The sequence below is a fragment of the Macaca fascicularis genome, chromosome 6 (genome assembly GCF_037993035.2).
Source record: "Macaca fascicularis isolate 582-1 chromosome 6, T2T-MFA8v1.1".
Classification (NCBI taxonomy): domain Eukaryota; kingdom Metazoa; phylum Chordata; class Mammalia; order Primates; family Cercopithecidae; genus Macaca; species Macaca fascicularis.
In genome coordinates this window covers 118,502,590-118,514,759 of record NC_088380.1, presented here as the reverse complement: position 1 = coordinate 118,514,759, position 12,170 = coordinate 118,502,590, and the positions used below count along the sequence as shown (strand labels likewise).

Below are 12,170 nucleotides of genomic sequence, written 5' to 3'. Positions count from 1 at the left end.
TCCATTTGTGTTTCAGTCTTTGCTGCTTTGTGAACAATGTAATTTTCCAGGACAACCCCATCATTTTAAGCAGTAAATACCTTTTACACTCTTTCTTTTGGTAACTGCAAATGTCTTGTCAAGGAGTCTAGCTCACTGAGGCTTTCAGAGGCTAGTTAGTATACAAAATTGTAAAAAAAAAAATTCTAATCCTGAAATTTAGGAGACTATATGCATCTTCCTGATAGGTACCTCAACAGTGTTCGTCAAGTTTAGGGTCTTCTACATGGAGTTAGGAAGGTTTCATAGCTTTCTTTCCAGGAACAGTTTCTGATTACTCATTGGCCTAACTCATAATTGTGTGTTCCAGTTTTAAGCTATAGGTGGTGCTTGGTATCAAGTCACAGGACATGCCCTGTGGTGTTGAAATTTGTTAGGAAGTTAGATATGTGGTTCTGTGGAAGTAAGAAATGGCATATATGAGTGATAAAATTAATCACGGATGCATAGGCTTCCTTTTTGAGAGAATTTAAAATATTTTAATTCCACAGGTACTCCTTTCAGTACAGAATCAGTTCAGGATAAAGTTGTAGAAGAATTTCTTCACTCCCTGTGGAGTAGGCTTGGACAGCCTACCAGAGGCAAAGTTGGCTTCCTGTATAAAAGGGAAAATATTTTTCAAAGTCTTGTATTTAGATCTTAAGAATTACCCAGCTGAAACTTTTTAGTTAAAAGCAGGAAGTGAATAATGTGCAAAAGGGTGGTAGAGAGATCCAGGAGATATAAGAAAGGTAGGTATTTATAGCTTTCTTTATAAAAGAAAAAATGTAAACTACTTGAACACTCTTAAAACACTTCAATCTACTTAACTCTCAGCATTATATTTCAGTGAGATTAACTTAGAAATATTCTTAAGTTCTATATTCAAAAGAAGAAGGAAAAAATAAATACACGAATTATGGTTGCCTTGTGTGTTAACTAAATTCATTTAGGGTGACTCTGTTTAGTAAGTATACATTACGTCTCTAACAGGTACTATTCACAAGACATTAACTTTTTAATTTTAATTTTTGTGGGTACATAGTAGGTGTATATGTTTATGGGGTACATGAGATATTTTGATACAAGCATGCAATGCATAATAATCACATGTAAAATGGGGTATCCATCCCCTAAAGCATTTTTCCTTTGTGTTACAAACTATCTAATTATACTTTAGTTATTTTAAAATGTACAATTAAATATTCTTGACTAGTCACCCGTTGTGCTATCAAATACTGTCTTATTCATTCTGTCTGTTTTTTTAAATACCCATGAACCATTCTCACTTACACCCCCAACGCCCCCAATACCTTTCCCAGTCTTTGAAAACCACCCTTCTGCTCCCTATCTTCATAAGTTCAATTGTTTTGATTTTTTAGTTCCTGCAAATAAGTGAGAACATGTGATGTTTGTTTTTCTATGCCTGGTTTGTTTCACTTACGATAGTGATTTCCAGTTTCGTGATCCATGTTGTTGCAAATGACAGGCTCTCGTTCTTCTTTAAGACTGGATAGCACTCTTTTGTGTATAAGTACCATATTTTCTTTATCTACTAATCTGTTGATGGAAACATAGATTACTTCCAAATCTTAGCTATTGTAAACAGTGCTGAAACAAACATAGGAGTGCAGATACCCCTTTGATATACTTATTTTTCTTTCCTCTAAGATACACCAAGCTTTCCTTTGAGCTAGAACATATGGCAGCTCTATTTTTAGTTTTTCAGAACCTTCAAATTTTTCTCCATCATGGTTGTACTAAATTAAATTCTCACAAAACAGTGTACGAGGGTTCCCTTTTCGTCACATCCTTGCCAGCGTTTGTTATTGCCTGTCTTTTCGATATAAGACATTTTTACTGAGGTGAGATGATTGCTCATTGTAGTTTTGATTTGCATTTCTATAATCAATGATGTTGAGCTCCTTTTCATATACCTGTTTGCCGTCTGTATGTTTTCTTTTGAGATAGGTCTATTTAAATATTTTTTGCCCATTTTAAAATCGAATTATTAGATTTTTTCCTATAGTTGCTTGAGTTCCTTATATATTCTGGTTATTAATCCCTTGTCAGACGAGTAGTATGCAGACATTTTCTCCCATTCTGTGCGTTGTCTTTTCACTTGACCGATCATTTCTTTTGTTGTGCAGAAGCTTTTTAACTTGATGTGATCCCATTTTTCTGTTTTTGGTTTAGTTGTCTGTGTTCTGCGGTATTGCTCAAGAAAGTTTTGCCCAGAGCAATGCCCTGGAGAGTTTCCCTGTGTTTTCTTATAGTAGTTTCATAGTTTGAGGTCTTAGATTTAAGTCTTTAATTTTGATTTGATTTTTGTATATGGAAAGAGATAGGGGTGTAGCTTTATTCTTCTACACATGGATATCCAGTTTTCCCAGCATAACTTATTGAAGAGATTGTCTTTTCCTTGGTGTATATTTTTAGGACCTTTGCTGAAAATGAATTCACTGTCCATGGATTTGTTTCTGGTTTCTCTATTCTGTTCCATTGATCTACGTGTCTGTTTTTATGCAAGTAACATGCTGTTTTGGTTACTATAGCTCTGTGGTATAATTTGAAGCCAGGTAATGTGATTTCTCCAGTTTGTTTTTTTTTGCTTAGGGTAGCCTTGGCTGTTCTGTCTCCTTTGTGGTTTCATAAAATTTTATGATTTTTTTTTTTTCTATTTCTGTGAAGAATGCCATTGCTATTTTGATAGGAATTGCATTAAGTCTGCAGATTGCTTTGGGTAGTATGGACATTTTAACAATATTGATTCTTCTAATCCATAAACATGGAATATCTATCCATTTTTTGGTGTCCTCTTCAATTTTTTTCATCAGTGTTTTACAGTTTTTATTGCAGAGATCTTTCACTTCTTTGGTTGAGTTGATTCCTTTGTAATTGTATTTGTGACTATTATAAATGGAATTACTTTTTAAATTTCTTTTTCAGATTTTCACTGTTAGCATATAGAAATGTTGCTGATTTTTGTATGTTGATTTTGTATCCTTCACCTTTACTAAATTTGTCATTTCTAATAGTATTTTGGTAGTGTCTTTAGGTTTTTCCAAATATAAGATTATACCATCTGCAAACAAAGATGATTTAACTTCTTCCTTCCCAGTTTGGATGCCCTTTATGTCTTTCTCTTGTGTGATTGCTTTAGCTAGGACTTCTAGTACAATGCTGAATAACAGTGATTAAAGTGGACATCCTTGGCTGGGTGCGGTGACTCACGCCTGTAATCCCAGCACTTTGGGAGGTTGAGGTGGGCAGATCACAAGGTCAGGAATTTGAGACCAGCTTGTCCAACATGGTGAAACCCTGTCTTTACTAAAAATTAGCCAGGCGTGGTGACGCATGCCTATAGTTGCAGCTACTCAGAAAGCTAAGGCAGGAGAATTGATTGAACCCGGGAGGCAGAGGGTGCAGTGAGCTGAGATTGTGCCACTGCACTCCAGCCTGGGTAACAGAATGAGAGACTGTCTCAAAAAAAAAAGAAAGAAAGAAAGTGGACATCCTTGTCATGTTCCAGATCTTAGAAGAAAGGCTTTCACTTTTCCCCCTTTTAATATGATACAAACTGTGAGCCTGTTGTATATGGCTTTTATTATATTGAGATATATTATTTCTATACTCAATTTTTGGGGGAGTTTTCATTATGAAGGAATGTTGAATTTTATCAAATGCTTTTTCAGCGTCAATTGAAATGATCATATGGTTTTCATCTTTCATTCTGTTAAGATGTGTTATAGTGATTGATTAGCATATATTGAACCGTTCTTGCATTCCAGGGATAAATCTCACTTAGCCATGATGAATGATCTTTTTAATGTACTGATGAATTTGGTTTGCTAGTATTTTGTTGATACAGGCTGGTATCTCAATATTCATCAGAAATATGGTCCTGTACTTGTTTTTCTTTGATATGTCTTTTTCTGGTTTTGGTATTAGAGTAATACTGGCCTTGTAGAATAAGTTTGGAAGTACTGTTTCCTCCTGTATTTTTCAGAATAGTTTGAGTAGGATTGATATGAGTTCTTCAAATATTTCATAGAATTCAGCAGTAAAGCCATTGGGTCCTGGGCTTTTCTCTGTGGGGAGACTTTTTAATTATGACTTTGATCTTGTTACTTGTTATTTGATCTGTTCAGGTTTTGGATTTCTTCCTGGTTCAGTTTTGGTGGGTTGTATGTGTCTAGGAATTTGTCCATTTTTTCTAGATTTTCCAGTTCACTGGCATCTAGTTTGTTCATATTATCCACAAATGATCCTTTGCATTTCTGTGGTATCGGTTGTAATGTCTCCTTTTCCATCTCTGATTTTGTTTGGATCTTCTTTTTTTCTTCGTCTGGCTAAAGGTTTGTCAATTTTAACTTTTCAAAAAACCAACTTTTTGCTTCATTTATTTCTGTATTGTTATCTTCATTTCAAATTTATTTCTGCTCTGATCTTTATTATTTCTTCTGCTAAATTTGGATTTTGTTTGCACTTGTTTTTCTAGTTTTTTAAAGACGCATTATTAGGTTGTTAATTTGAAGGTTGCCTTCTTTTTTGATGTAGTCACTTATAGCTGTAAATTTCCCTCTTAGTAATTCTTTTGCTGTATCCCATAGGTTTTGTTTTGTTGTGTTTCCATTATCATTTGCTTCAATAAATTTTTAGTTTCCTTAATCTTCTCATTGATCCCCAGGTCATTCAGAAGCATATTGTTTAATTTCCATGTATTTATATAGTTTCAAAAATTCCTCTTGTTACTGATTTCTAGTTTTATTTCATTGTAGTCAGAGAATATTCTTGATTTATTTCAGGTTTTTTGAATGTTTTGAGACTTGTTTTGTGACCTAACATTTGATCTATCCTTGAGAATAAACCATGTGCTGAGGAAAGGAATGTATACTCTGCAGTTATTGAATGACTTATTCTATACATATCTATTAGATTCGTTTGTTCTATAGTGCAGATGAAGTTCAATGTTTCTTTGTTGTTTTTCTGTCTGGAAAATCTGTTTATTGATGAAAATGAGGTGTTGAAGTCTCCAGCTGTTATGGGTATCTCTCTCCTTAACTCTAATAATATTTGTCTTATATATCTGAGTGTTCCAGTGTTGGGTGCATATATATTTAAAATTGTCATATCCTCTTGCTGAAATAACCCCTTTATCATTATATAGTGGCCATTTTTTGGTGTCTTATAGTCTTAAAATCTATTTTAGCTGATAAAAGTATCGCTACTCCTGCTCTTTTTTGGTTTCCATTGGCACAGAATATCTTTTTCCATTCCTTTATTTTTAGTTTATGTGTGTCTTTATAGGTGAAATGTGTTTTTCGTAGGCAAAAGATGATTGGATCTTCTTCTTTTTTTGATCCAGTCATCCACTCTATGGCTTTTGATTGGAGAGTTTAGTCCATTTACATTTAATGTCGTTATTGATAAGACTGACTCCTGCCATATTGTAATTTGTTCTCTGGTTGTTTTGTGATCTTTTTCTTTATTCTTTCCTTCTTGTCTTCCTTTTAGTGAAGTTGCTTTTCTCTGGTGATATGATTTAGTTTCTTGCTTTTTATTTTTTCTGTGTCCGTTGTATGGTTTTTGGTTTCAGGTTACCAAGATGTTTGCAAATACTATGTTATAACCCATTATTTTAAGTTGATAACAAGTTAACACTGTTTACATAAACAGACAAGCAAAAAGAAAACTAATAAAGACTCCATACCTTAACTTTGTTCCCCTACTTTTAAACTTTTTATTGTTTCTATTTATATCTTACTGTACTGTCTACGTCTTGAAACGTTATTGTAGTTATTACTTTTGGTTTAGTGTATAGTCTTTCTACTTAAGAGAAGTTTACACACTACAGTTACAGTGTTAAAATTTCCTGTGTACTTACTATTACCAATGAGTTTTTTTTTTTTACCTTCAGATCATTCCTTATTGCTCATTAATGTTCTTTTCTTCTGGATTGAAGATTTCCTTTGAGCATTTCTTGTAAGACTGATTTGGTGTTGATGAAATCCCTCTGCTTTTGTTTGGGAAAGTCTTTATTTTTCTGTCATGCTTGAAGGATATTTTTTGCCAGATATACTATTCTAGAATAAAAGGTTTTTTTTCCCTTCATTGCTTTAATATGTCTTGCCACACTCTCCTGGCCTGTAAGGTTTCCACTAAAAAGTCTGTTGCCGATGTATTGGCGCTCCATTGTATGTTGTTTCTTTTCTCTAGTTGCTTTTAGGATCCTTTCTTTATGCTTAACCTTTTGGAGTTTGATTATTAAAAGCCTTGAGACAGTCCTCTTTGCATTAAATCTACTTGGTGTTCTATAACATTCTTGTACTTGGGTATTGATATCTTTCTCTAGGTTTGGGAAGTTCTCTGTTATACATTTGAATAAACTTTCTAACCCTATCTCTATCTCCTCTTTAAGGCCAATAACTCTTAGATTTGCCCTTTTGAAGTTATTTTCTAGATCCCACAGGTGGGTTTCATTGTTTCTTAGTCTCTTTTCTTTTGTCTTCTCTGACTATGTGTTTTCAACTAGCCTGTGGTCACCATCACTAATTCTTTCTTCTGCTTGATTACTTCTGTTAAAGGACTCTGATGCGTTCTTCAGTATGCTAATTGCATTTTTCAGCTCCAAAATTTCTTCTTGATTCTTTCGAATTATTTCAATTGCTAATTGCATTTTTTCAGCTCCAAAATTTCTTCTTGATTCTTTTAAATTATTTCAATCTGCTTGTTAAGTTTATGATAGAATTCTGAATTCCTTCTCTGAGTTATCTTGAATTTTTTTGTGTTTCCCTAAAATAGTTACTTTGAATTTTTTTTCTGAAAGGTCCAAAATTTGTCCCTGGTGCCTTACTTAGTTCATTTGGTGAGGCTATGTTTTCCTGGATGGTGTTGATGCTTGTAGATGTTCTTTGATGTCTGGGCATTTAAGAGTTAGGCATTTATTGTAGTCTTCTCAGTCTGGGCCTGTTTGTACCTGCTCTTCTTGGAAGGCTTTCCAGATATTCAACAGAACTTGGATGTTATTATCTAAGCTGTATTTGCTGTAGGGGGCACCCCAAGTCCTGTAATGCTGTGATTCTTGCAGACTCATACACATGCTACCTTAGTGGTCATGGTGAGATCCAGAAGAATTCTGTAGATTAACAGAGACTTTTATTCTCGTCTCTCTTGCTTTCTCCCAAATGAATGGAGTCTCTCTCTCTCTCTATTCTGAGACACCTGGAGCTGGGGGTGGTGTGACACAAGCACCCCTCTGGCCATCACCACTAAGACTATGCTTGGTCAGACCTGAGGCCAGCACAGCACTAAATCTCACCCAAGGCCTGCTATAATCACTACCTGGCTATTGCCTGTGTTCACTCAGGACCCTAGGGCTCTACAATCAGCAGGTGGCAAAGCCAGCCAGGCCTAAGTCCTTCCCTTCAGGGTGGTGAGTTCTTCCAGGCCCCAGGCATGTCCAGAGGTGCCATTTAAGAGCCAAGGATTAGAGTCAAAAACCTTAGAAGTCTACTTGGTGTTCTATTGCACTTCAGATGAGCTGGCACTTAAACCGTAAGACAATTTTTCCCCCTATTCCCACCCCTTTCCAAAGGCAGAGAAGCCTTACTCTGTGGCCACCACCACCACAGGCCCACAGGGAGTACTGTCAGACTACCACTGATGTTCCCTTAAGACCCAAGGGCTCTTTAGTAAACTTGTGGTGAATTCTGCCTGGCCTGAGACTTACCCTTCAGGGCAGTGGTTTCCCCTCTGGCCTAGGGCATATCCAGAAATGACATCCAAGAGCCAAGTCCTGGAACTGGGGGCCTCAAGGGCCCACTTAGTGCTCTACCCCACTGTGGCCAAGGTGGTACCTAAGGTGCAAGAGAAAGCCCCCTTTGCTTTTCCCTCTGGTTTTCTCAAGTAGGAGTCTTGCCACATAGCGACCATAGCTGAGAATGTGCTGAGTCTCATCTGAAGCCAGCAAGTCTCAGAGTCTCACCCAAGGTCCTTGACATAGAACCTGTATATTGCTGCTGGTTATTCAGGGCCCAAGGGTTCTTCAGTTAGCAGGTAATTAATCTTGCCAGGACTGGGTTCTTCCCTTCAAGGCAATAGGTTCCCTTCTGGTCCAGGGTGTGTCCAGAAGTGTCATCCAGGATTTAGGCCCTGGGAAGGGTGCCTCACAACTTTCACCAGTGTCCGACCCTGCTTTGGCTAAGCTAGTATCCAAGATGCAAGACAAAGTCCTCCCCGCTCTTTCCTCTCATCTCCTTAAGCAGAGTGCAGGGGTCTCTTTTGGAGCCATGAGCTGTGTGGCCTGGTTTTAGTGGAGGGGTGATGCCAACTCTCCTTTAGCCTTCCCAGCTGGTATCTCAGTAAGTTTTGCGCCCCCCTAGTCCACTGTCTCTGAGCGCAATTCAGCACTAGGACTCACCTAGGAGTTGCAGTCCTTTTGGCCTAGACTGCCTTTTGAGTTGATTTAGAGCCCCAGACCACTTCAGCCTGCAGTGGCAAGACTTGCAGGAACTGGAGTTGGGACAGCTGGGATTGGCAATTTCCCTCTGGCTATGGCTGGCTTAAATGCTCCCTCTGTGGGCAGTCATCAGCTAAGTTTGATGTAGTTTTGTTTTCTTTTATGATAAGGCAGCACTGAGTTCAATGCCTTACAAATGCTGTGATCTTCCTCTTCCCAGCACACCAAAACACTCTCTGTACCACACCACTGCTGCCAGGGGATGGGAGAGAGGTGGTGTTGGTGAGTCAAGACTGTTTGTCCTACCTCTTCAGTGCCTCTTTTGGCAATATTAGGTTAAAACCAGGTACTGTGTCTGCTCACCTAATTTTTGTTTCTTTTTTTAAAAAAATATTATTTGTGTTAACTTTTTATTTATTTATTTATTTACTGAGACAAGGTCTCACTCTGTCACCCAGGCTGGAGTGCAGTGGCATGATCTCGGCTCACTGCAATCTCAGCCTCTCAGGCTCAAGTGATCCCCCTGCCTCAGCCTTCTGAGTAGTTGAGAACACAGGCGCGTGCCACCATGCCCAGCTAATTTTTTGTATTTTTTTGGTAGAGATTAGGTTTTGTCATGTCCAGGCTGGTTTCCAACTTCTGGACTCAAATGATCTGCTTGCTTCAGCCTCCCAAAGTGCTGGGATTACAGGCATGAGCCACAGTGCCTGGCCTGATTTTTGGTTCTTATGAAGGTGATTTTTTTGGTGTAGACAGTTGTTGGCATCCTTGCAGGGGAGTAGGGGACACTCAGTGGAAGCCTTTTATTCCACCATCTTGCTCTGCCCCCAAAAGATAGTTTTAGAAGTAGAGGTCTTACATTTTTATATTTTATTCCTTTTCATTTTTATTCCACTGTGAATGAGAAGTGATTGGCTGTACGTAACTCAGAGCAATTTATTATACTTCATTCTCTTTATTGCATATACAAAGAATATTTCTTCTGTGGACACTGCCTCAAATGTCTTGATGGTTCTATAGATGACATTTCTTTACATTGAAAATGTTGCTTAGTGGTTTTCTGAAAGAGTTCTGTCTGGTCATCTAAACTTTGGCTGAAAAGGTAAAGCATATATACATAGAATTTTACTACTAAATATTGTTATTGTAAAGATTTATTATTCTATAACATGAGAAAGTAAGAAACTGTTGTATCCCCCTTATTTTTTAAAGTTAGATTTCCTCAAAGCTCCATCATAGTAGATTGCCTAGAAATTCTACCTCAATTATTAATAAGGCTCTTTCCCTACCACTCGAATCACCAAAATGCCCTGGGGATTCACCACAATCTACAATATTATGTTCCTCTGGTCTTTAATCTTCATTGCTCCTTTCCTCAGCCACATAGTAGCATTGTCACTTCTGTGCCAAGACAGGGCATATAATCTTTCCCCAAGGCACTCATGGATGCGATTCTTAATATTCTATGCTTGTCTCTCTTCTCCAGTTCACTTTTAAGATAGAAAGCAAGTCATTTTTTTTGGAGAGCGAATGCTGTCAGCACATCTCTGTAGCAATAAACTATGGTTCTCCTACTCTTCAAGAGAAGCTGTCCTATTTCCTTTTCCCCTACACCAAGTCCTCATCTCCCTCCTCTCTTTATATGGAATGACCCAGTAATCGTTTTTATGACTTTAAGTATTTGAACATAAAAGCCAGGGAAGGATATTAACCCAATAGTTTCTGTTTTACATTTGAACATACCTTACTTGAGGTAAGGCAAGGGAAAACATAAGCTTAGAAACCTGCTTGGGATGGAGGGAGAAAATTCCTATGGGTGTGAGAATAAAAAAAAATTGATATTTTGATAGGCTATTCAGCCTCATATTATTTTTCATTCCTTGAAATAAAAAAGTAATGATATTTAATGTTTAACTATTAATATGCACTCTCTCAAAATATTTTAGGAATCTAAAATAGCTTTGTTGTAGTCAATGTGTCCTAAGCAGAAGAAAGTTATTTATGTAACTTCTTTTCTAAAGAAAGCTAGAGAAGTTGAGCAAATAAATCAGCTCAAGGTAGAAGTAAGAGAGTGAGAGGAAGCCTTCTCTTCATAATGTGTGGGCTTGTCAGAGCAGACCTGCCTTCTGGAGAGGACCTTAGTAGGACTAGCAGTGAGATTAGGTGGACACCAGAAAAGTATAACTCTTAGTCCCAGACCTGGACGACTGGGTTGGCTATTTCTACATTTATTTGGGTAATTCCTCTGGCTCTCTATCAACATGAATCTGTAGGAAGTGATATCCATGGAAATTCCAAGAAAGAATCTACCCTTCAAAGGAATTTAAGGACCTTATGAGACAACCATTTAAAAAATCAGATGATTTATAATATTTCTATGAAGTCTGTAGGGAGGTGACTATTATCTAAATAAGGCCTGAAACTATAAAAATTCTAGAAAAAACCTTCTAGACATTGGCTTAGGCAAAGATTTCATGACCAAGAACCCAAAGCAAATACCAAAAAAAAAAAAAAAAAAAAAAAAAAAGATAAATGGGTGGGATTTAATTAAACTAAAGAACTTCTGTACAGCAAGAGGAACAGTCAGCAGAGTAAACAGACAGCCCACAGAGTGGGAGAAAATACTCACAATCTAGACATCCAACAAAGGACTAATATCCAGAATTTACAAGGAACTCAAACAAATGAGCAAGAAAAAAGCAAATAATCCCATCCAACAGCAGGCTAAGGACATGAATAGAAAATTCACAAAAAGAAGATATACAAATGGCCAACACACATATGAAAAATTACTAACATCACTAATAATCAGGGAAACGCAAATCAAAACCACAATGTGATACCATCTTACTCTTGCAAGAATGGCGCTTATCAAAAAAAAAAAAAAAAAAAAATAGATGTTGGCGTAGATGGTGGTGAAAAGGAAACACTTCTACACTGCTGGTGGAAATGTAAACTAATACAATCACTATGGAAAACAGTGTGGAGATTCCTTAAAAAACTAAAAGGACTACTATTTGATCCAGCAATCCCACTACTGGATATCTACTCAGAGGAAAAGAAGTCATTATACAAAAAATATACTTGCACATGTATGTTTATAGCAGCACAATTCACAATTGCCGCATTGTGAAACCAGCCCAAATGCCCCTCAATCAACAAGTAAAGAAACTGTAATACACACACACACACACACACACACACACACACACACACACACACTACTCAGCCATAAAAAGGAATAAATTAATGGCATTTGCAGCAGCCTGGATGGGATTGGAGACTATTATTCTAAGTGAAGTAACTCAGAAATGGAAAATCAAAAATCATATGTTCTCATTCATAAGTGGCACCTAAGCTATGAGGATGTAAAGGAATAAGGATGATACAATGGACTTTGTGGACTCAATGGGAAAGGGTGGGAATGGAGTGAGGGATAACAGACTACAAATTGGGTTTAGTATATACTGCTCAAGGGATAAATGCACTAAAATCTCTTACAAAGCACCACTAAAGAACTTATGTAACCAAATACCATCTGTTCCCCAAAAAACCTATGGAAATAGAAAAATAAATATTGGGTGGATCACCTGAGTTCAGGAGTTTGAGACCAGCCTGGCCAACATGGTGAAACTTCATCTTTCCTGAAAATGCAAAAATTAGCCTGGCATGGTGGCATATGCCTGTAATC

General features: G+C 37.1%; 1 long non-coding RNA gene across 1 annotated transcript in view; it reads left to right on the top strand.

Annotated features, from left to right (window-relative positions):
- Window positions 1-1,822: 1,822 nt before the first annotated feature.
- LOC102123043 (uncharacterized) overlaps window positions 1,823-12,170 on the top strand; it is a 90,113-nt gene continuing 79,765 nt past the window's right edge. The window contains exon 1 of the long non-coding RNA XR_001491559.3: window positions 1,823-1,883. This is a non-coding gene — a long non-coding RNA (uncharacterized lncRNA). The remainder of the gene's footprint in view (window positions 1,884-12,170) is intronic.